The sequence below is a fragment of the Pinus tabuliformis genome, chromosome 2_2 (genome assembly GCF_031772625.1).
Source record: "Pinus tabuliformis cultivar Carrire ecotype Pingquan chromosome 2_2, CPIR1, whole genome shotgun sequence".
Lineage (NCBI taxonomy): Eukaryota > Viridiplantae > Streptophyta > Pinopsida > Pinales > Pinaceae > Pinus > Pinus tabuliformis.
The window spans coordinates 642462209-642488951 of NC_142300.1; the positions used below are offsets into that span (position 1 = coordinate 642462209).

A 26743-nucleotide genomic window follows, 5' to 3' on the forward strand; every position below is an offset into this window, starting at 1 on the left:
AGAAGAAGACTCAATGCACATGAAACATAGAAGAATACTCAGGGGAAAGCCTCAGCTAAAAACCCCACTATTTGTATTATAATACAAGGTGGAAATACATGAAAATTATACAAAGCCTTAACTCTCACAGCTAGCCAGCTCTTAGTACATTCCTCCTGGATGCTCACAGGCAATCAAAGCTTCTCACAAGCCTTCTCCTCTGCTCTCCAAGCCTCGTATTTCCTTGCACAGTTTCTCCTGGGTGATGCTCCTGTTACCAAGTGGAACACTGATCACTCACACTGATACCACACCCTGTAAAACTGCACAATCCTCAAGGAACCTTTCCTTGACTGCATGGATGAGTTTCCTTTATAGGAAAACACATGCAACTAATAGTAACCTGTCCTTGACATTTAGCTCAACTAGGTCTTTCTCTGAATAGACATGCATGAGTTTCTGATGAGTGAATCTTGAGTTATCTAGAGTACACTGGTTGAGTGCATGCATGCATCAACTGATTGATAACTCACAATCAGTTCCTCAAAGAGTTTGGAACTAGTTTAACTGGACTTAACTCAGTAAAAAGTGAAAGGAAAAAAGTGAAAGCGCATGACATGCACTTTGTGGACCTACCATGGTGTTGTGATACACTGCGTATAGATTTTAAGCATATGAACTCTCTTGACTATGACATGCAAGAAAACATGAGAAACATAGACAAATTGCGTCATGCAAGTGTGTGTGTTGTGTAAGATTCCTCCAATGCATGAGTGATAAGATCATGTGATTCAAGTGGAGGAAGTGAAATTTGTGTGTTAGATTGATCTTCAATGCATACAGATGATTGATGAGGAGCCTTAGGCATTTCAAAAATTTCCTGATTAGGATTGAAACGAGCCTCAAGACAGTGAGGGCCTGACATAACCATCAACTCGGACTTAAGCACCTCAATAGCCTGTGGGGTTTCGACTTCATTGACAGATATATCGTCATAAATAGGTGGCTTTGAAAGATCAAGAATGATAGAATCAACATTGTGATCGAAAATGAGAGTAAATAGATCACAACATCTACGATCAGAAAAATCAATGAGTTCATTGGCATCCTCATGATCTGATGAATCAAACAAAGGGGTAGATGAGAAGCAAGAATGTTTTCCCTCCGCGTTTCCAGAAAAAGCAGATGAAAAATCAAGTGGATTTTCAATGAAGAATTTGTCCTCTCCTCTATGAAATGATGTACTGACATCCGTGTGTTCTATGAATGATCAGATGTAGATGCATCCATGGAAGGGTTTACACAAGGAAAATTAAAGATAGAAGAATCACCAAAGATGTTAGGGAAAAGCAGAGGAGGCGCAGACAGAAGGAGATCTTCCTTCACCGCAGGTTGATGTTCAGATCCCTAGTCATACTCATCATAAATGACAACGCAGGTTGGTTGTGCAACATCAACTCTGTCGATGGCTTCATCCTCATTCACAACAGGTGTAGAGTTTGGAATGGAAGAACACAAGATAGTGCAATCCAGAGGATCAAAAAAATGTAAAGAAAGAGGTTGAGGTAGCAAGTGCATGTGACAACCGATGGGCTTCCCATCCAATTCTGCACAGAAATTAAGATTGGTGACGATGGGAGGGTGTGACAGTTGAACAGAAGTGTGCACATGTTCTCCCACACCAATCTATGGGGGTGGAGTTGTTTGATGAGGGGAAGGTGGACAGTCACTGGTGATAGCAACTATGTCTTCTTGTGATTTCACAACTTCATCATCGAAGTATGCTGAGCGGGGTTTTGAACTTTAACTTCATTTTGGGACAGAGTGATTTGGTAAGGCAATATTCAAATCTGTTCATGAGATATTGGAATTTCATCTAGTTCTTTAAAGCTTCAAACTAGAGTAAACGGAAGTGCTACCAAAAATTCGTAGGTTGTTCATGCGGGGCCTTTTGTTGTTTTAATATTTTCTTGTCAAGAGCTTTGGGATCAAAATGATGGAAAACTAATTCGATTAGATCACAGAAGTGCTTAAATGAGTGCACGCAATTGTGAGGTAGGTTGCGGCACCATCATTGTGGGGATTCACGAAGTGCGGTTGCAAGCAGCTTGCTGGCCTCAACTTTATCAAACTCCTCTGCATCCAGCAAGAATGCAAGGAAGGCATGTAAGTGTTCAGGTCAGGCCACTTCACCTTCAAACATAGTTACTGATGAAATGGGAACTATTACTTCAAAACGAGTACTCAAGCCCAAAAACCCCAAAAAACATGAAATAACAACCCAAAAATGAAAACTGTTTATGCGAGTGTTATCACAAAATCGTGTACTAAGGGCTGCTACTTAGCAAGATCTCATGCAACTACTTCAAACCAGGCTTTAGACTAAGGCTTAGCCTCCTTAGTCAGAGAGGGCTCTCTCACAGATTTTTGATAGGAATTAATAACAAAAACAGATGGCTAACTCTTCAAAAAGTACATGAAAATAAGCTGGTTGGAAAAACAAAACAACACTGCTTCCATTGGGCTCATGGAGTCAAACACTTCTGCAGTAAACTATTAACCACTCAATCATGGAAGCCAAGGCATATAATGTTTAACACTCAAAACATCTCTCAAAAAGAACCTCAACTCATAAATATACACAGGAAGTCTGAGCACTAGGTGAATTCAGAGTGATTGCATATTTAGTGAGCTGTAAAATATATAAAGGATAATGACAAAACCATACATATTCTGAGCATTGAACACATGATGAATCTTGGGAAGAAAAAGTAATCTTTATATTACTGTCAAAAGTCTTTTACACAAGCTGATAAAAAACTTTGTTTTTTCATAAATCTCCAACCCCTATTACATCCTAGTCTGATCCATTTATAGGAATACATTCTTCCCTCTCTAGAGCGAGCTCAAAGGCTCTATTAACTACTCCTATATGCTATTTAACTAATTCATTAGTTACAAAAGTGCTGAGCTGTAATTACACAAAATCCTAATCAAACTAAAACTCTAACTTCATCTCCTCGTATGCTTGATTCCTTTCTTGATATTTGACAGCTGTCTTTTGTTGGTTAGGCTCAAGATGATTTAGCTACAGATGCAAGGAACGCTGACTTTGGATACCTGTAAGCGCTGATGGATCATTTATCATCAGGATCAAAACACCTATTTTTAAGGTTCCTGTCTCCTACCATCCTCCGAAAATGTAGCAGAAAGTTCCTAACTCTTTAATAGCTCAAAGTATGGAACGCTGCTACCAAACACCATGTCTCCAAATGAGTTGTAGGCTGTATTGATGTACAGGTGTCTCTCTTCTAACATTCCTGGTCAAACTGTTTATTCTGCATTGAAAACATCACCTACAGCAGTTTCGTAGCGCGCTACGAAACTGCTGTCAACAACCTCTATTTGTTCCGTAGCAAATGAATCTGTAGTTGGTAAATGATTTGCTTGAGAATCTGCAGACAAGTCACAATCCTTGGACTGACCCAGAAATGTGGTATCAATTGAAAGAAACAACACTGGCCTTGAGAATTCTTGTGTGCTCTTAGCAAGAAGTCTGAATGGAGTCCACCTTTGCAACCAGCTAAAAGGTGGGCATTTAAGCAACCCAAGTCCTTGTATACCCCTCCATACTACTGGAAATTTTGTTTCAGAAGTCCTTTGTACCACCTCTAAAGCTGCAACTTTCAATAGAAAGAAAACAAATTGACCTGTAGTTTCTCTTGTTACTTTGACTTGCTTCAAAGAAATGAAAGGCGCAACCGCATTCTGCAAAAGAGCTTTAGGAAATGATGCAACCAAAAAAAGGTTTTCTGGATGCCAAATTCTCTCCCTTAACATTTCTTAGCTCTGGACTTGTGCATGAGATTGAATTACTAGTTGAGTCATCCATGTTTTCACTTAACTCCTATTTCCAAATCAAGTTACCCTTCATTCTTTGCAACGCAAACAACAACCTAAGTTGTATAACCAATGCTTGTTCCAAACAAAACCGGCATGGATTCTCGATCTCCTTGAAAAGTTTACTCACGCAGTCCTCTTATGCGTTTATCTAGTCTTCAAAGTTCAGAACGAGCCTCCCACTCAAAAATGCCACCCTGCAATGGAATTGGACATAGAGAATGTCCCATCTGGCTCCATTTATTTTTTGTCTTACATCATATTCCTTTCCTTACAGTCTGAAGACCATTCTTTAATTGACCCTGCAAGTAAGTATCTAGTAATAACCGGCTGCCCAAGACAAGCAAATACAATGCCACCAATCCCAGCAGCAAGAGACACAACTTTCACTCAATCAGATGAAGATTGGATGCACGACTTAAGAGAACAAAAGCAAACTCTCCAATCTGAGCCAGGGACATACCAACAAAGAAAGCCGTCCTAATGCTGTAACCAAATCCCTTCACAACGATAGTAACCACAACGCTCTTTGCAATAATCACCAGAATCACAGATGCTAGCAAAATATCCACATGGTTCTAGAGAAACTGGACATGAGTAAGCATTCCAATGCTACAAAGGAAGAGTGCTGCAAAGAGATTATGTATGGGTTCAACTTGCTCAAGTGTATGATGACCGAAATCTGTGGTTAATATCATAACTCCTGCTGCAAATGAACCCAGTTCAAGGCTCAGACCTAACTTGTCATTGCACCAAGCTACTAGCAGGCAGAAGGCAACCGAGGCCAGCTGGTAGAGTTCATTTGTCTGGGAAGAGAGGCCTATCATTAGCTTCAGAAATCGGGGAACAAAAGACCAAGATAATATGCTTGTAGCTGTCAAGAACATGGACAATACTACTAACGATTTCATCATTGACATTATCCCTTGCAAAAGTCCACTGCTTCCACCCAAAACAGGTAGCAATGCAAATAGTAACCCAACAGCACAGTCCTGCAGAATAAGCGTTCCAACTGTGACTTGGCCATGAAGGGCGTTGACACTATTTCGTTCCATTAAAAACTTCAAAACCACTGCCGTTGATGACATTGACAGGAAAGCACCCACAAAGACACCTTCTAAAGATTTTTCCCCACATAGCAAGGCAGTAATGCCATAGAAACACATGAAAAGCAAGATTTGAAGCAGACCTCCCAAAACAGCAACGGATCCAACTCGAAGCTTTTTTGAAGAAAATTCTAGACCTAGGGCAAAAAGAAGGAAGACAACACCAAATTGGGCAACGGTCTCCACCTGTACCATCTCACTGACAAAACAACCAGTCTTCATTTCCTGAATGTAGTGATAAGCATTTGTAAATGACTCATTTAGCAACCGGAATGATATTTGTTCAATCTCCTTGGGCTTTGGATTCCCCTTCCTGAATGTTTTTTTTCTTTTTAAAAGGTCTATAAGATGCATTCGTCTCTGCAATTGTATGTCCAATATTATGGTAACAGCCTTTTGAGAATAATACACCTGCCACACACAATGCAACTTAGAAAACTGGACTTCCCCTGCTTCTGGTATTTTTAGTTTGACAAAGTCATCATGTTGATATGTGATGTCAACATAGTCTGATGGGTCTAATCTCAAAGGAGATGTAGGAAGAGGTCGAGTAATTGGATATGGAACCTTGACTTCATGTTTTTCACACCAACTGACAATCAGACCTTTGCTACAGTGAGGCCGCTTCAATGGCCTTTTATCCACATCTGTAGATGAACATTTTGTATTACCTCTGCAATCGGACAGAACAGTACAAATACCACAGTTTCCACTCATCTCCAAACTCATTTCACTAATTCTTTTGACAGGGTCAAAACATGCCATTACGCTTCCTACCAATCATTCTGCGCACTAAAATTAGCACCGTTTCCATTTCCTTGAGGATCTAATCTATCAAGATACCGATTATGTGGACGCACATAGATCAACCAAACAGGCAAACCTATCTGCTGCAGTGCCATTTGTATTATCAATTATGTTGGTGCCATGCAAACGGCCTGGAATTGCGGTTTCTATTGAAAAGCGCATTATGTCCACTTTATGACCACCGCAACCCTTTGCTTGTACAACTGTCAACCGTTTCTTTGCAAGCACCCATATTATAATATGTTGCACTACCGCCAATCTTGGAAAATGAGTGATACAGAAAGGCAGCTCATTTCCATTCCTTACATAACGATATTCCCCCGGTATTTTTAGCAGAAAATGTTGGCCGAATGCTCTTCCTTTCCTGGAATGTCTTGCTAAAAATCTTGATCTTAGAAGTACTTCCTCGAACTGCATATTCTCCATCTGAGGCCCAAACAAATTCGAGTGCAGATCCAAAGAATCTATTCCTCCATGCCAGTGCTGTATAAATTATGTATTCATCATCACCACATACAACAACAAATCTTCCATTTGGATTAATGTTACCAAAGGGATCTAAATCTTCCCATAAAGACCCTTCAAACAAGAACGGAATTTGGAGGACAACAGTCAGTCTGGAGCTGAGTTCTTTGAGAGAGACATTTGATATATCCACATTATCAATAAGTATTTTCACATCAGAGATTGGAGTGAGGCGAAATATGGCATTAAGGACACTAGACCTGTTCTTCCAGCTATTCCAACCTGCTCAGTCATGCTGGAGATGTCCCTGATCAGCGAATCCCCAATTTCGTAGCGCTGCCAGTGCAAGATCAGTGTTTTCGCTACGAAATCACTAAAACAGGTGGCGCTGCGAAACTGCTAACGGATTTATGCGATGCGGAAACACTTTGCCCTTAAGCTAAACTGAAAAATTTTGGCAACACTATTTTCAGTGATAACAGTGGCTCCACTTGGGATAGTGTGCCCTTGTGGTGCACTAAGAACCTGCAGATCCAGTGCCTTATGCATTTGTGACAAACAGAAATTTGCTTGACAAGCATGACTGTAGGAGAAAGAAAGCTACATCTACTGAAAAATGCTCAGTTGACCTTGAGCTTATTTGCATTTACCTATACCTACCTACCCTAACAATTTCAACTTCCTTCTGCTCAATCAATATGAAATTTCCAATGTAGCCACTCCTCTGTTTTATCTGATATTTGTTTTCTTTGACTGCATTGGAGTTCAGAGCCAATCTGATAGTATGATGACTGCTGCCACTGAATTTGTCTCTGATCTTTATAGGAAAACTGAAGAACTTGAGAGTAAAACTCTTCCATGTAATCAGCTACAGGATCCCAGAATACATGATCAGCTTGTTTTTCCTTGTAACTTTCCAGCTGCGCAAACTGACATTCAACAGCAGTGTTCAGTTCCTCAATCGTGAAAGAGAAAGGAACCAACATTCTCTCCTTGCGTTCTGCCATAGAAAACTTCTAAAAATAATGATCATGATTATGAAAACTATATGCCTGAATTTGACCTTCTAAACCTTCAATTTCTTTCTCAATATCCTCAGCAACTTCATTCAAAAATTTCATCCTATTCTCTGCCTTGCAGTCAAAGGATTTTAGATATGAGGATAAGGACAAAGAAAAAGATTCATTTGTTTCTTCTTTACTATGATCATCATTCCATTGTTTGAAACCCTCAACTGAAGGAGAGTTCACCACCACCTTTGACCTATTTATCCATTCCTCCAAAAACATAAGCCATAAGTCTTGAAATGACTTAACGGATTTGATAGGAAAACTTTCAATCCATTGTTTGCATTTCCCTTGAAGTGAATCATAGAATAACATAATGCAAACATCCTCATGTTTAACTCTTAGAAGCTCAGCAAAATGACAGAAATCTGAGATATGCTTCAGAGTTAAACTCAAATCTTCTCCGTTGAATTTTGGACCATTCCTTAGAAAATATGCATCCTTGGGAAAATGATTTGGGAAACCATGAATTCCTGAGAAATCTATGCATGCATACCTTGAACTAAGAATGGCAGCTTCTGGGTCCTTCATAACTCCAGTGGAATCACCATGAATGTATGAACTTTGAATTCTTCAACAATGGAGTCGCCAAGGTAGGTTTGCAGCCTTGAAAACCACTTTGAACTCCTACTACCTTCAGAAATTCAATCTTAAAACTTTGGGAATGAGTAATCATCAGGCTCCCGGCAGACGCACCAAAATGTTATCACAAAATCGTGTACTAAGGGCTGCTACTTAGCAAGATCTCATGCAACTACTTCAAACCAGGCTTTAGACTAAGGCTTAGCCTCCTTAGTCAGAGAGGGCTCTCTCACAGATTTTTGATAGGAATTAATAACAAAAACAGATGGCTAACTCTTCAAAAAGTACATGAAAATAAGCTGGTTGGAAAAACAAAACAACACTTCTTCCATTGGGCTCATGGAGTCAAACACTTCTGTAGTAAACTATTAACCACTCAATCATGGAAGCCAAGGCATATAATGTTTAACACTCAAAACATCTCTCAAAAAGAACCTCAACTCATAAATATACACAGGAAGTCTGAGCACTAGGTGAATTCAGAGTGATTGCATATTTAGTGAGCTGTAAAATATATAAAGGATAATGACAAAACCACACATATTCTGAGCATTGAACACATGATGAATCTTGGGAAGAAAAAGTAATCTTTATATTACTGTCAAAAGTCTTTTACATAAGCTGATAAAAAACTCTGTTTTTTCATAAATCTCCAACCCCTATTACATCCTAGTCTGATCCATTTATAGGAATACATTCTTCCCTCTCTAGAGCGAGCTCAAAGGCTCTATTAACTACTCCTATATGCTATTTAACTAATTCATTAATTACAAAAGTGCTGAGCTGTAATTACACAAAATCCTAATCAAACTAAAACTCTAACTTCATCTCCTCGTATGCCTGATTCCTTTCTTGATCTTTGACAGCTGTCTTTTGTTGGTTAGGCTCAAGATGATTTAGCTACAGATGCAAGGAACGCTAACTTTGGATACCTGTAAGCGCTGATGGATCATTTATCATTAGGATCAAAACACCTATTTTTAAGGTTCCTGTCTCCTACCATCCTCCGAAAATGTAGCAGCATGTTCCTAACTCTTTAATAGCTCAAAGTATGGAACGCTGCTACCAAACACCATGTCTCCAAATGAGTTGTAGGCTGTATTGATGTACAAGTGTCTCTCTTCTAACATTCCCGGTCAAACTGTTTATTCTGCATTGAAAACATCACCTACAGCAGTTTCGTAGCGCGCTACGAAACTGCTGTCAACAACCTCTATTTGTTCCGTAGCAAATGAATCTGTAGTTGGTAAATGATTTGCTTGAGAATCTGCAGACAAGTCACAATCCTTGGACTGACCCAGAAATGTGGTATCAATTGAAAGAAACATCACTGGCCTTGAGAATTCCTGTGTGCTCTTAGCAAGAAGTCTGAATGGAGTCCACCTCTGCAACCAGCTAAAAGGTGGGCATTTAAGCAACCCAAGTCCTTGTATACCCCTCCATACTATTGGAAATTTTGTTTCAGAAGTCCTTTGTACCACCTCTAAAGCTACAACTTTCAGTAGAAAGAAAACAAATTGACCTGTAGTTTCTCTTGTTACTTTGACTTGCTTCAAAGAAATGAAAGGCACAACCGCATTCTGCAAAAGAGCTTTAGGAAATGATGCAACCAAAAAAAGGTTTACTGGATGCCAAATTCTCTCCCTTAACATTTCTTAGCTCTGGACTCGTGCATGAGATTGAATTACTAGTTGAGTCATCCATGTTTTCACTTAACTCCTATTTCCAAATCAAGTTACCCTTCATTCTTTGCAACGCAAACAGCAACCTAAGCTGTATAACCAATGCTTGTTCCAAACAAAACCGGCATGAATTCTCGATCTCCTTGAAAAGTTTACTCACGTAGTCCTCTTATGCGTTTATCTAGTCTTCAAAGTTCAGAACGAGCCTCCCACTCAAAAATGCCACCCTGCAATGGAATTGGACATAGAGAATGTCCCATCTGGCTCCAATTATTTTTTGTCTTACATCATATTCCTTTCCTTACAGTCTGAAGACCATTCTTTAATTGACCCTGCAAGTAAGTATCCAGTAATAACCGGCTGCCCAAGACAAGCAAATACAATGCCACCAATCCCAGCAGCAAGAGATACAATTTTCCCTCAATCAGATGAAGATTGGATGCACGACTTAAGAGAACAAAAGCAAACTCTCCAATCTGAGCCAGGGACATACCAACAAAGAAAGTCGTCCTAATGCTGTAACCAAAGCCCTTCACAACGATAGTAACCACAACGGTCTTTGCAATAATCACCAGAATCACAGATGCTAGCAAAATATCCACATGGTTCCAGAGAAACTGGACATGAATAAGCATTCCAATGCTACAAAGGAAGAGTGCTGCAAAGAGATTACGTATGGGTTCAACTTGCTCAAGTGTATGATGAGCGAAATCTGTGGTTAATATCATAACTCCTGCTGCAAATGAACCCAGTTCAAGGCTCAGACCTAACTTGTCACTGCACCAAGCCACTAGCAGGCAGAAGGCAACCGAGGCCAGCTGGTAGAGTTCATTTGTCTGGGAAGAGAGGCCTATCATTAGCTTCAGAAATCGGGGAACAAAAGACCAAGATAATATGCTTGTAGCTGTCAAGAACATGGACAATACTACTAACGATTTCATCATTGACATTATCCCTTGCAAAAGTCCACTGCTTCCACCCAAAACAGGTAGCAATGCAAATAGTAACCCAACAGCACAGTCCTGCAGAATAAGCGTTCCAACTGTGACTTGGCCATGAAGGGCGTTGACACTATTTCGTTCCATTAAAAACTTCAAAACCACTGCCGTTGATGACATTGATAGGAAAGCACCCACAAAGACACCTTCTGAAGATTTTGCCCCACATAGCAAGGCAGTAATGCCACAGAAACACATGAAAAGCAAGATTTGAAGTAGACCTCCCAAAACAGCAACGGGTCCAACTCGAAGCTTTTTTGAAGAAAATTCTAGACCTAGCGCAAAAAGAAGGAAGAAAACACCAAATTGGGCAACGTTCTCCACCTGTACCATCTCACTAACAAAACAACCAGTCTTCATTTCCTGAATGTAGTGATAAGCATTTGTAAATGACTCATTTAGCAACCGGAATGATATTTGTTCAATCTCCTTGGGCTTTGGATTCCCCTTCCTGAATGTTTTTTTTTTTTTTAAAAGGTCTATAAGATGCATTCATCTCTGCAATTGTATGTCCAATATGATGGTAACAGCCTTTTGAGAATAATACACCTGCCACACACAATGCAACTTAGAAAACTGGACTTCCCCTGCTTCTGGTATTTTTAGTTTGACAGAGTCATCATGTTGATATGTGATGTCAACATAGTCTGATGGGTCTAATCTCAAAGGAGATGTACGAAGAGTTCGAGTAATTGGATCTGGAACCTTGACTTCATGTTTTTCACACCAACTGACAATCAGACCTTTGCTACAGTGAGGCCGCTTCAATGGCCTTTTATCCACATCTGTAGATGAACATTTTGTATTACCTCTGCAATCGGACAGAACAGTACAAATACCATAGTTTCCACTCATCTCCAAACTCATTTCACTAATTCTTTTGACAGGGTCAAAACATGCCATTATGCTTCCTACCAATCATTCTGCGCACTAAAATTAGCACCGTTTCCATTTCCTTGAGGATCTAATCTATCAAGATACCGATTATGTGGACGCATATAGATCAACCAAACAGGCAAACCTATCTGCTGCAGTGCCATTTGTATTTATCAATTATGTTCATGCAAACGGCCTGGAATTGCGGTTTCTATTGAGAAGCGCATTATGTCCACTTTATGACCACCGCAACCCTTTGCTTGTACAACTTTCAACCGTTTCTTTGCAAGCACCCATATTATAATATGTTGCATTACCGCCAATCTTGGAACATGAGTGATACAGAAAGGCAGCTCATTTCCATTCCTTACATAACGATATTCCCCCGGTAATTTTAGCAGAAAATGTTGGCCGAATGCTCTTCCTTTCCTGGAATGTCTTGCTAAAAATCTTGATCTTAGAAGTACTTCCTCGAACTGCATATTCTCCATCTGAGGCCCAAACAAATTCGAGTGCAGATCCAAAGAATCTATTCCTCCATGCCAGTGCTGTATAAATTATGTATTCATCATCACCACATACAACAACAAATCTTCCATTTGGATTAATGTTACCAAAGGGATCTAAATCTTCCCATAAAGACCCTTCAAACAAGAACGAAATTTGGAGGACAACAGTCAGTCTGGAGCGGAGTTCTTTGAGAGAGACATTTGATATATCCACATTATCAATAAGTATTTTCCCATCAGAGATTGGAGTGAGGCGAAATATGGCATTAAGGACACTAGACCTGTTCTTCCAGCTATTCCAACCTGCTCAGTCATGCTGGAGATGTCCCTGATCAGCGAATCCCCAATTTCGTTGCGCTGCCAGTGCAAGATCAGTGTTTTCGCTACGAAATCACTAAAATAGGTGGCGCTGCGAAACTGCTAACGGATTTATGCGCTGCGGAAACACTTTGCCCTTAAGCTAAACTGAAAAAATTTGGCAACACTATTTTCAGTGATAACAGTGGCTCCACTTGGGATAGTGTGCCCTTGTGGTGCACTAAGAACCTGCAGATCCAGTGCCTTATGCATTTGTGACAAACAGAAATTTGCTTGACAAGCATGACTGTAGGAGAAAGAAAGCTACATCTACTGAAAAATGCTCAGTTGACCTTGAGCTTATTTGCATTTACCTATACCTACCTACCCTAACAATTTCAACTTCCTTCTGCTCAATCAATATGAAATTTCCAATGTAGCCACTCCTCTGTTTTATCTGATATTTGTTTTCTTTGACTGCATTGGAGTTCAGAGCCAATCTGATAGTATGATGACTGCTGCCACTGAATTTGTCTCTGATCTTTATAGGAAAACTGAAGAACTTGAGAGTAAAACTCTTCCATGTAATCAGCTACAGGATCCCAGAATACATGATCAGCTTGTTTTTCCTTGTAACTTTCCAGCTGCGCAAACTGACATTCAACAGCAGTGTTCAGTTCCTCAATCGTGAAAGAGAAAGGAACCAACATTCTCTCCTTGCGTTCTGCCATAGAAAACTTCTAAAAATAATGATCATGATTATGAAAACTATATGCCTGAATTTGACCTTCTAAACCTTCAATTTCTTTCTCAATATCCTCAGCAACTTCATTCAAAAATTTCATCCTATCCTCTGCCTTGCAGTCAAAGGATTTTAGATATGAGGATAAGGACAAAGAAAAAGATTCATTTGTTTCTTCTTTACTATGATCATCATTCCATTGTTTGAAACCCTCAACTGAAGGAGAGTTCACCACCACCTCTGACCTATTTATCCATTCCTCGAAAAACATAAGCCATAAGTCTTGAAATGACTTAACAGATTTGATAGGAAAACTTTCAATCCATTGTTTGCATTTCCCTTGAAGTGAATCATAGAATAACATAATGCAAACATCCTCATGTTTAACTCTTATAAGCTCAGCAAAATGACAGAAATCTGAGATATGCTTCAGAGTTAAACTCAAATCTTCTCCGTTGAATTTTGGACCATTCCTTAGAAAATATGCATCCTTGGGAAAATGATTTGGGAAACCATGAATTCCTGAGAAATCTATGCATGCATACCTTGAACTAAGAATGGCAGCTTCTGGGTCCTTCATAACTCCAGTGGAATCACCATGAATGTATGAACTTTGAATTATTCAACAATGGAGTCGCCAAGGTAGGTTTGCAGCCTTGAAAACCACTTTGAACTCTTGCTACCTTCAGAAATTCAATCTTAAAACTTCGGGAATGAGTAATCATCAGGCTCCGGCAGACGCACCAAAATGTTATCACAAAATCGTGTACTAAGGGCTGCTACTTAGCAAGATCTCATGCAACTACTTCAAACCAGGCTATAGACTAAGGCTTAGCCTCCTTAGTCAGAGAGGGCTCTCTCACAGATTTTTGATAGGAATTAATAACAAAAACAGATGGCTAACTCTTCAAAAAGTACATGAAAATAAGCTGGTTGGAAAAACAAAACAACACTTCTTCCATTGGGCTCATGGAGTCAAACACTTCTGCAGTAAACTATTAACCACTCAATCATGGAAGCCAAGGCATATAATGTTTAACACTCAAAACATCTCTCAAAAAGAACCTCAACTCATAAATATACACAGGAAGTCTGAGCACTAGGTGAATTCAGAGTGATTGCATATTTATTGAGCTGTAAAATATATAAAGGATAATGACAAAACCATACATATTCTGAGCATTGAACACATGATGAATCTTGGGAAGAAAAAGTAATCTTTATATTACTGTCAAAAGTCTTTTACACAAGCTGATAAAAAACTCTGTTTTTTCATAAATCTCCAACCCCTATTACATCCTAGTCTGATCCATTTATACGAATACATTCTTCCCTCTCTAGAGCGAGCTCAAAGGCTCTATTAACTACTCCTATATGCTATTTAACTAATTCATTAATTACAAAAGTGCTGAGCTGTAATTACACAAAATCCTAATCAAACTAAAACTATAACTTCATCTCCTCGTATGCCTGATTCCTTTCTTGATCTTTGACAGCTGTCTTTTGTTGGTTAGGCTCAAGATGATTTAGCTACAGATGCAAGGAACGCTGACTTTGGATACCTGTAAGCGCTGATGGATCATTTATCATCAGGATCAAAACACCTATTTTTAAGGTTCCTGTCTCCTACCATCCTCCGAAAATGTAGCAGCATGTTCCTAACTCTTTAATAGCTCAAAGTATGGAACGCTGCTACCAAACACCATGTCTCCAGATGAGCTATAGGCTGTATTGATGTACAGGTGTCTCTTTTCTAACATTCCTGGTCAAACTGTTTATTCTGCATTGAAAACATCACCTACAGCAGTTTCGTAGCGCGCTACGAAACTGCTGTCAACAACCTCTATTTGTTCTGTAGCAAATGAATCTGTAGTTGGTAAAATGATTTGCTTGAGAATCTGCAGACAAGTCACAATCCTTGGACTGACCCAGAAATGTGGTATCAATTGAAAGAAACAACACTGGCCTTGAGAATTCCTGTGTGCTCTTAGCAAGAAGTCTGAATGGAGTCCACCTCTGCAACCAGCTAAAAGGTGGGCATTTAAGAAACCCAAGTCCTTGTATACCCGTCCATACTACTGGAAATTTTGTTTCAGAAGTCCTTTGTACCACCTCTAAAGCTGCAACTTTCAATAGAAAGAAAACAAATTGACCTCTAGTTTCTCTTGTTACTTTGACTTGCTTCAAAGAAATGAAAGGCGCAACCGCATTCTGCAAAAGAGCTTTAGGAAATGATGCAACCAAAAAAAGGTTTTCTGGATGCCAAATTCTCTCCCTTAACATTTCTTAGCTCTGGACTCGTGCATGAGATTGAATTACTAGTTGAGTCATCCATGTTTTCGCTTAACTCCTATTTCCAAATCAAGTTACCCTTCATTCTTTGCAATGCAAACAACAACCTAAGCTGTATAACCAATGCTTGTTCCAAACAAAACCGGCATGGATTCTCGATCTCCTTGAAAAGTTTACTCACGCAGTCCTCTTATGCATTTATCTAGTCTTCAAAGTTCAGAACGAGCCTCCCACTCAAAAATGCCACCCTGCAATGGAATTGGACATAGAGAATGTCCCATCTGGCTCCAATTATTTTTTGTCTTACATCATATTCCTTTCCTTACAGTCTGAAGACCATTCTTTAATTGACCCTGCAAGTAAGTATCCAGTAATAACCGGCTGCCCAAGATAAGCAAATACAATGCCACCAATCCCAGCAGCAAGAGATACAATTTTCCCTCAATCAGATGAAGATTGGATCCACGACTTAAGAGAACAAAAGCAAACTCTCCAATCTGAGCCAGGGACATACCAACAAAGAAAGCCGTCCTAATGCTGTAACCAAAGCCCTTCACAACGATAGTAACCACAACGGTCTTTGCAATAATCACCAGAATCACAGATGCTAGCAAAATATCCACATGGTTCCAGAGAAACTAGACATGAATAAGCATTCCAATGCTACAAAGGAAGAGTGCTGCAAAGAGATTACGTATGGGTTCAACTTGCTCAAGTGTATGATGAGCGAAATATGTGGTTAATATCATAACTCCTGCTGCAAATGAACACAGTTCAAGGCTCAGACCTAACTTGTCACTGCACCAAGCCACTAGCAGGCAGAAGGCAACCGAGGCCAGCTGGTAGAGTTCATTTGTCTGGGAAGAGAGGCCTATCATTAGCTTCAGAAATCGGGGAACAAAAGACCAAGATAATATGCTTGTAGCTGTCAAGAACATGGACAATACTACTAACGATTTCATCATTGACATTATCCCTTGCAAAAGTCCACTGCTTCCACCCAAAACAGGTAGCAATGCAAATAGTAACCCAACAGCACAGTCCTGCAGAATAAGCGTTCCAACTGTGACTTGGCCATGAAGGGCATTGACACTATTTCGTTCCATTAAAAACTTCAAAATCACTGCCGTTGATGACATTGACAGGAAAGCACCCACAAAGACACCTTCTGAAGATTTTGCCCCACATAGCAAGGCAGTAATGCCATAGAAACACATGAAAAGCAAGATTTGAAGCAGACCTCCCAAAACAGCAACGGATCCAACTTGAAGCTTTTTTGAAGAAAATTCTAGAGCTAGGGCAAAAAGAAGGAAGACAACACCAAATTGGGCAACGTTCTCCACCTGTACCATCTCACTAATAAAACAACCAGTCTTCATTTCCTGAATGTAGTGATAAGCATTTGTAAATGACTCATTTAGCAACCGGAATGATATTTGTTCAATCTCCTTGGGCTTTGGATTCCCCTTCCTGAATGTTTTTTTTAAAAAAAAAAGGTCTATAAGATGCATTCATCTCTGCAATTGTATGTCCAATATGATGGTAACAGCCTTTTGAGAATAATACACCTGCCACACACAATGCAACTTAGAAAACTGGACTTCCCCTGCTTCTGGTATTTTTAGTTTGACAGAGTCATCATGTTGATATGTGATGTCAACATAGTCTGATGGGTCTAATCTCAAAGGAGATGTAGGAAGAGGTCGAGTAATTGGATCTGGAACCTTGACTTCATGTTTTTCACACCAACTGACAATCAGACTTTTGCTACAGTGAGGCCGCTTCAATGGCCTTTTATCCACATCTGTAGATGAACATTTTGTATTACCTCTGCAATTGGACAGAACAGTACAAATACCACAGTTTCCACTCATCTCCAAACTCATTTCACTAATTCTTTTGACAGGGTCAAAACATGCCATTACGCTTCCTACCAATCATTCTGCGCACTAAAATTAGCATCGTTTCCATTTCCTTGAGGATCTAATCTATCAAGATACCGATTATGTGGACGCATATAGATCAACCAAACATGCAAACCTATCTGCTGCAGTGCCATTTGTATTATCAATTATGTTGGTGCCATGCAAACGGCCTGGAATTGCGGTTTCTATTGAAAAGCGCATTATGTCCACTTTATGACCACCCCAACCCTTTGCTTGTACAACTGTCAACCCTTTCTTTGCAAGCACCCATATTATAATATGTTGCATTACCGCCAATCTTGGAACATGAGTGATACAGAAAGGCAGCTCATTTCCATTCCTTACATAACGATATTCCCCCGGTATTTTTAGCAGAAAATGTTGGCCGAATGCTCTTCCTTTCCTGGAATGTCTTGCTAAAAGCCTTGATCTTAGAAGTACTTCCTCGAACTGCATATTCTCCATCTGAGGCCCAAACAAATTCGAGTGCAGATCCAAAGAATCTATTCCTCCATGCCAGTGCTGTATAAATTATGTATTCATCATCACCACATACAACAACAAATCTTCCATTTGAATTAATGTTACCAAAGGGATCTAAATCTTCCCATAAAGACCCTTCAAACAAGAACGAAATTTGGAGGACAACAGTCAGTCTGGAGCAGAGTTCTTTGAGAGAGACATTTGATATATCCACTTTATCAATAAGTATTTTCCCATCAGAGATTGGAGTGAGGCGAAATATGGCATTAAGGACACTAGACCTGTTCTTCCAGCTATTCCAACCTGCTTAGTCATGCTGGAGATGTCACTGATCAGCGAATCCCCAATTTCGTAGCGCTGCCAGTGCAAGATCAGTGTTTTCGCTACGAAATCACTAAAACAGGTGGCGCTGCGAAACTGCTAACGGATTTATACGCTGCGGAAACACTTTGCCCTTAAGCTAAACTGAAAAATTTTGGAAACACTATTTTCAGTGATAACAGTGGCTCCACTTGGGATAGTGTGCCCTTGTGGTGCACTAAGAACCTGCAGATCCAGTGCCTTATGCATTTGTGACAAACAGAAATTTGCTTGACAAGCATGACTGTAGGAGAAAGAAAGCTACATCTACTGAAAAATGCTCAGTTGACCTTGAGCTTATTTGCATTTACCTATACCTACCTACCCTAACAATTTCAACTTCCTTCTGCTCAATCAATATGAAATTTCCAATGTAGCCACTCCTCTGTTTTATCTGATATTTGTTTTCTTTGACTGCATTGGAGTTCAGAGCCAATCTGATAGTATGATGACTGCTGCCACTGAATTTGTCTCTGATCTTTATAGGAAAACTGAAGAACTTGAGAGTAAAACTCTTCCATGTAATCAGCTATAGGATCCCAGAATACATGATCAGCTTGTTTTTCCTTGTAACTTTCCAGCTGCGCAAACTGATCTTCAACAGCAGTGTTCAGTTCCTCAATCGTGAAAGAGAAAGGAACCAACATTCTCTCCTTACGTTCTGCCATAGAAAACTTCTGAAAATAATGATCATGATTATGAAAACTATATGCCTGAATTTGACCTTCTAAACCTTCAATTTCTTTCTCAATATCCTCAGCAACTTCATTCAAAAATTTCATCCTATCCTCTGCCTTTCAGTCAAAGGATTTTAGATATGAGGATAAGGACAAAGAAAAAGATTCATTTGTTTCTTCTTTACTATGATCATCATTCCATTGTTTGAAACCCTCAACTGAAGGAGAGTTCACCACCACCTCTGACCTATTTATCCATTCCTCGAAAAACATAAGCCATAAGTCTTGAAATGACTTAACGGATTTGATAGGAAAACTTTCAATCCATTGTTTGCATTTCCCTTGAAGTGAATCATAGAATAACATAATGCAAACATCCTCATGTTTAACTCTTAGAAGCTCAGCAAAATGACAGAAATCTGAGATATGCTTCAGAGTTAAACTCAAATCTTCTCCGTTGAATTTTGGACCATTCCTTAGAAAATATGCATCCTTGGGAAAATGATTTGGGAAACCATGAATTCCTGAGAAATCTATGCATGCATACCTTGAACTAAGAATGGCAGCTTCTGGGTCCTTCATAACTCCAGTGGAATCACCATGAATGTATGAACTTTGAATTATTCAACAATGGAGTCGCCAAGGTAGGTTTGCAGCCTTGAAAACCACTTTGAACTCTTGCTACCTTCAGAAATTCAATCTTAAAACTTCGGGAATGAGTAATCATCAGGCTCCCGGCAGACGCACCAAAATGTTATCACAAAATCGTGTACTAAGGGCTGCTACTTAGCAAGATCTCATGCAACTACTTCAAACCAGGCTATAGACTAAGGCTTAGCCTCCTTAGTCAGAGAGGGCTCTCTCACAGATTTTTGATAGGAATTAATAACAAAAACAGATGGCTAACTCTTCAAAAAGTACATGAAAATAAGCTGGTTGGAAAAACAAAACAAAACTTCTTCCATTGGGCTCATGGAGTCAAACACTTCTGCAGTAAACTATTAACCACTCAATCATGGAAGCCAAGGCATATAATGTTTAACAATCAAAACATCTCTCAAAAAGAACCTCAACTCATAAATATACACAGGAAGTCTGAGCACTAGGTGAATTCAGAGTGATTGCATATTTAGTGAGCTGTAAAATATATAAAGGATAATGACAAAACCATACATATTCTGAGCATTGAACACATGATGAATCTTGGGAAGAAAAAGTAATCTTTATATTACTGTCAAAAGTCTTTTACACAAGCTGATAAAAAACTCTGTTTTTTCATAAATCTCCAACCCCTATTACATCCTAGTCTGATCCATTTATAGGAATACATTCTTCGCTCTCTAGAGCGAGCTCAAAGGCTCTATTAACTACTCCTATATGCTATTTAACTAATTCATTAATTACAAAAGTGCTGAGCTGTAATTACACAAAATCCTAATCAAACTAAAACTCTAACTTCATCTCCTCGTATGCCTGATTCCTTTCTTGATCTTTGACAGCTGTCTTTTGTTGGTTAGGCTCAAGATGATTTAGCTACAGATGCAAGGAACGCTAACTTTGGATACCTGTAAGCGCTGATGGATCATTTATCATCAGGATCAAAACACCTATTTTTAAGGTTCCTGTCTCCTACCATCCTCCGAAAATGTAGCAGCATGTTCCTAACTCTTTAATAGCTCAAAGTATGGAACGCTGCTACCAAACACCATGTCTCCAGATGAGCTGTAGGCTGTATTGATGTACAGGTGTCTCTCTTCTAACATTCCCTGTCAAACTGTTTATTTTGCATTGAAAACATCACCTACAGTAGTTTCGTAGCGCGCTATGAAACTGCTGTCAACAACCTCTATTTGTTCCGTAGCAAATGAATCTGTAGTTGGTAAAATGATTTGCTTGAGAATCTGCAGACAAGTCACAATCCTTGGACTGACCCAGAAATGTGGTATCAATTGAAAGAAACAACACTGGCCTTGAGAATTCCTGTGTGCTCTTAGCAAGAAGTCTGAATGGAGTCCACCTCTGCAACCAGCTAAAAGGTGGGCATTTAAGCAACCCAAGTCCTTGTATACCCCTCCATACTACAGGAAATTTTGTTTCAGAATTCCTTTGTACCACCTCTAAAGCTACAACTTTCAGTAGAAAGAAAACAAATTGACCTGTAGTTTCTCTTGTTACTTTGACTTGCTTCAAAGAAATGAAAGGCGCAACCGCATTCTACAAAAGAGCTTTAGGAAATGATGCAACCAAAAAAAGGTTTTCTGGATGCCAAATTCTCTCCCTTAACATTTCTTAGCTCTGGACTCGTGCATGAGATTGAATTACTAGTTGAGTCATCCATGTTTTCACTTAACTCCTATTTCCAAATCAAGTTACCCTTCATTATTTGCAATGCAAACAGCAACCTAAGTTGTATAACCAATGCTTGTTCCAAACAAAACCGGCATGGATTCTCGATCTCCTTGAAAAGTTTACTCACGCAGTCCTCTTATGCGTTTATCTAGTCTTCAAAGTTCAGAACGAGCCTCCCACTCAAAAATGCCACCCTGCAATGGAATTGGACATAGAGAATGTCCCATCTGGCTCCAATTATTTTTTGTCTTACATCATATTCCTTTCCTTACAGTCTGAAGACCATTCTTTAATTGACCCTGCAAGTAAGTATCCAGTAATAACCGGCTGCCCAAGACAAGCAAATACAATGCCACCAATCCCAGCAGCAAGAGATACAATTTTCCCTCAATCAGATGAAGATTGGATGCACGACTTAAGAGAACAAAAGCAAACTCTCCAATCTGAGCCAGGGACATACCAACAAAGAAAGCCGTCCTAATGTTGTAACCAAAGCCCTTCACAACGATAGTAACCACAACGCTCTTTGCAATAATCACCAGAATCACAGATGCTAGCAAAATATCCACATGGTTCCAGAGAAACTGGACATGAATAAGCATTCCAATGCTACAAAGGAAGAGTGTTGCAAAGAGATTATGTATGGGTTCAAATTGCTCAAGTGTATGATGAGCGAAATTTGTGGTTAATATCATAACTGCTGCTGCAAATGAACCCAGTTCAAGGCTCAGACCTAACTTGTCACTGCACCAAGCCACTAGCAGGCAGAAGGCAACCGAGGCCAGCTGGTAGAGTTCATTTGTCTGGGAAGAGAGGCCTATCATTAGCTTCAGAAATCGGGGAACAAAAGACCAAGATAATATGCTTGTAGCTGTCAAGAACATGGACAATACTACTAACGATTTCATCATTGACATTATCCCTTGCAAAAGTCCACTGCTTCCACCCAAAACAGGTAGCAATGCAAATAGTAACCCAACAGCACAGTCCTGCAGAATAAGCGTTCCAACTGTGACTTGGCCATGAACGGCGTTGAACCTATTTCGTTCCATTAAAAACTTCAAAACCACTGTCGTTGATGACATTGACAGGAAAGCACCCACAAAGACACCTTCTGAAGATTTTGCCCCACATAGCAAGGCAGTAATGCCACAGAAACACATGAAAAGCAAGATTTGAAGCAGACCTCCCAAAACAGCAACGAATCCAACTCGAAGCTTTTTTGAAGAAAATTCTAGAGCTAGGGCAAAAAGAAGGAAGACAACACCAAATTGGGCAACGTTCTCCACCTGTACCATCTCACTAACAAAACAACCAGTCTTCATTTCCTGAATGTAGTGATAAGCATTTGTAAATGACTCATTTAGCAACCGGAATGATATTTGTTCAATCTCCTTGGGCTTTGGATTCCCCTTCCTGAATGTTTTTTTTTTTTTAAAAAGGTCTATAAGATGCATTCATCTCTGCAATTGTATGTCCAATATGATGGTAACAGCCTTTTGAGAATAATACACCTGCCACACACAATGCAACTTAGAAAACTGGACTTCCCCTGCTTCTGGTATTTTTAGTTTGACAGAGTCATCATGTTGATATGTGATGTCAACATAGTCTGATGGGTCTAATCTCAAAGGAGATGTAGGAAGAGGTCGAGTAATTGGATCTGGAACCTTGACTTCATGTTTTTCACACCAACTGACAATCAGACCTTTGCTACAGTGAGGCCGCTTCAATGGCCTTTTATCCACATCTGTAGATGAACATTTTGTATTACCTCTGCAATCGGACAGAACAGTACAAATACCACAGTTTCCACTCATCTCCAAACTCATTTCACTAATTCTTTTGACAGGGTCAAAACATGCCATTACGCTTCCTACCAATCATTATGCGCACTAAAATTAGCACCGTTTCCATTTCCTTGAGGATCTAATCTATCAAGATACGGATTATGTGGACGCATATAGATCAACCAAACAGGCAAACCTATCTGCTGCAGTGCCATTTGTATTATCAATTATGTTGGTGCCATGCAAATGGCCTGGAATTGCGGTTTCTATTGAAAAGCGCATTATGTCCACTTTATGACCACCGCAACCCTTTGCTTGTACAACTGTCAACCGTTTCTTTGCAAGCACCCATATTATAATATGTTGCATTACCGCCAATCTTGGAACATGAGTGATACAGAAAGGCAGCTCGTTTCCATTCCTTACATAACGATATTCCCCCGGTATTTTTAGCAGAAAATGTTGGCCGAATGCTCTTCCTTTCCTGGAATGTCTTGCTAAAAATCTTGATCTTAGAAGTACTTCCTCGAACTGCATATTCTCCATCTGAGGCCCAAACAAATTCGAGTGCAGATCCAAAGAATCTATTCCTCCATACCAGTGCTGTATAAATTATGTATTCATCATCACCACATACAACAACAAATCTTCCATTTGGATTAATGTTACCAAAGGGATCTAAATCTTCCCATAAAGACCCTTCAAACAAGAACGGAATTTGGAGGACAACAGTCAGTCTGGAGCGGAGTTCTTTGAGAGAGACATTTGATATATCCACATTATCAATAAGTATTTTCCCATCAGAGATTGGAGTGAGTCGAAATATGTCATTAAGGACACTAGACCTGTTCTTCCAGCTATTCCAGCCTGCTCAGTCATGCTGGAGATGTCCCTGATCAGCGAATCCCCAATTTCGTAGCGCTGCCAGTGCAAGATCAGTGTTTTCGCTACGAAATCACTAAAACAGGTGGCGCTGCGAAACTGCTAACGAATTTATGTGCTGCGGAAACACTTTGCCCTTAAGCTAAACTGAAAAATTTTGGCAACACTATTTTCAGTGATAACAGCGAGAATGATGTTTTTTTTTTGGGGTAAATTTTCAGCATTTTTTTTAAATGGAAGTAAAAACCAATTTATTTTTTTTAAAGTGGATAAAAAGAACACCCTTAAAAGAAAATTGTTTATTCTGGAATAATAATAAAAAAATTGGGTTACAATTTTGACATCTTTTAGCAATGGAGTTAAAGAGAAAATTTCCGGACTTTGAAAAATTGTAAAATTCCAACAATTCTCGGACATGATGTTAAAGATAAAATATCATGTCTCGAATCCTGATAATTATAACTATTTCCATCCATGTTGTTAAAGATAAAAAAATTGGGTTACAATTTTGACATCTTTTAGCAATGGAGTTAAAGAGAAAATATCCGGACTTTGAAAATTTGTAAAATTCCAACAATTCTCGGACATGATGTTAAAGATAAAATATCATGACTTAAAAAACATTAAAATATTGACAATTTTTAAACCTTGCAATTAAAACCAAAGATTATGACTACATAAAAATCTCAAGTTTTCAAAATATTTCAAGCATGACATTATGGAAATATTTTATAACTAAAAAAATTAAAAAATGAACACCTGAACGAAAGAGTTATTATACCAAGAATTATTTTTTTTAATGTTAAATGTATAGTGATTTTAAAATCTTAGCCTAAGACAACTTGAGACATCGCAAAAAAAAAATTAAAAATCAACTTTCAAATTGCACATAATGGGATCAGGTTGCTAGACAAGCATCGACACGAACCCTACAAAATTTATATATATATATATATATATATATATGAAAACAAAAATTTAAATATTGAAAAGAAAATTAAAAATAATAAGTAATAAATCATAAAAAACATAAAAAAGTAATATCAAATATAAAAAATATATAGAAATACAAAAATTCAAGTACTGAAAAAAAGATAAAAATAAAAAATAATAACAAGTAACAAAACATAATAAAAAACATGACAAAAAAAATCAAATATAAAAAATATATAAAAATGACATAAGAAAAACTATAAAATGTAAAAAAATTTAACCATACCATGTCAAAAAAAAAAAAAAAATTTAAAAATTACAAAAATAAAATACAACATTAAAAAAATAAAAACTTAAAAAAAAAAAAAAATCCCGTACCCACCTCGAGGCCCAACCAACTAGGAGTGGCAAGGGGACGATTCATGACAAAAAATAAATTAAATATCATAATTAAAAAAAAAATGAGAATTAACTTGAAAGAATGAAAAATTTTAATTTACAAATATATATATATATATATATATAAAACAAAAATAAAAAAATTTAAAAATATATATAATTTAAAAATAAATAGATAAAAATAAAGAATAAAAACTATATTTTTCAAATAAAATAAAAATAAAAATAAACATCATTTAAAAAAAAAGGTTAAAAAATTACCCAAAAAATAAAATTAAATAAAAAAAAAAGATTTAAAAAAGGGAGGGAGCGGGTTGGATGGGGTAGGTAGGAGGGCGAGAAGAAAGGGGAGGAGGGGGGCAGCGGTGGGGGAGATGAGGGCGAGCAGGGTGGAGTTGGGGTTGGGTGGAGCGAGGGGGACAAGTCAATTTTTTTCAATTGTTTTTTTCTTAATAAATTTTTATTTTTACTTTTTTTTTCTTTTTTTTTTTTAATTTAAATATTTTTTAATTCTCTCTCTCTCTCTCTCTCTCTCTCTCTCTCTCTCTCTATATATATATATATATATATATATATATATATATATATATATATATATATGAGAGATTTTTCGGCGTAAATCACATGATATTTCATTTGTCGACGCATTTTGAACCAACCAGTGTGGTTCATCGTCAGGACAAGTTGAAGAATCTGATCTAGCTATGCATATTAAATAGTTAGAGCAGAACAACCAACGACTATATTTCTTAACCAGGTAACGACTATATTGACTAACGACTAAATTTGACCAGGAAACGTCTAGTTGGACAGGATTAGGGGCATAACCTCTATTTATTAAATAAATTCAATTGATTATTAAATTGATAGTTAGTTATATTCTTATTAAAGGGACCATTTTATAAACTCATATATATATATATATATATATATATATATATATATAATGCTTTTAATTTTTATGTTATTTTAATTTTTTTTGTGTTTTAATTGTTTTGAACCATTTTTTTTTTGTTTTTTTAAATATATTATTATTATTATTTTTAATTTTGTTTTTAAATTTTTATAATTTAATTTTTTTAGTTTTATTATTTTCTTTTCATTTTCTTGTTATTTCTTAATTTTGATTTCTTTATTTTTTTAGTTTTGCTTTTAAATTTTTATAATTTTTGTTATTTTCTTTTAATTTTCTTTTATGTTATTTCTTTATTTTTATAATTTTAATTTCAAAAAATAATTCTTAATTATTTTTATTTATTTAGTTTTTGTTTATTTTATGTTATTTCTTTATTTTTATAATTTTAATTTCAAAAAATAATTCTTAATTATTTTTATTTATTTAGTTTTTGTTTATTGAAATTATTTAATTTAAATATTTTTTAATCTTTTATTTTAATTTATTTTTTTCTTAATTTTAATTTATTTTTTTATTTTTGTATTTTTAATTTATATATTTATTTTTATTTTAATTATTTTAATTAATTAATTAATTTATTTATCTTTAATTTAAAAAATGGTTTTTTGATTTTTTTTAAAGTTTAATTTGTTTTTCTTTAAATTATATTTTTATTTTGAAAAAATTTGATTTATTTATTTTTTTTTGTTGTTTTTTGTTAATTTTTTATTTTTACTTGATTTTTTTT

At 37.6% G+C, this 26743-nt stretch overlaps 3 pseudogenes; all 3 read right to left on the reverse strand.

Moving 5' to 3' along the window:
• Window positions 1-4136: 4136 nt before the first annotated feature.
• Window positions 4137-5750, reverse strand: LOC149194265 (K(+) efflux antiporter 4 pseudogene; annotated as a pseudogene).
• An 81-nt stretch (window positions 5751-5831) lies between these two features.
• LOC149194266 (K(+) efflux antiporter 5 pseudogene) lies at window positions 5832-11489 on the reverse strand (annotated as a pseudogene).
• Window positions 11490-21350: 9861 nt separating this feature from the next.
• On the reverse strand, window positions 21351-22421 carry LOC149194267 (K(+) efflux antiporter 5 pseudogene; annotated as a pseudogene).
• Window positions 22422-26743: the final 4322 nt, after the last annotated feature.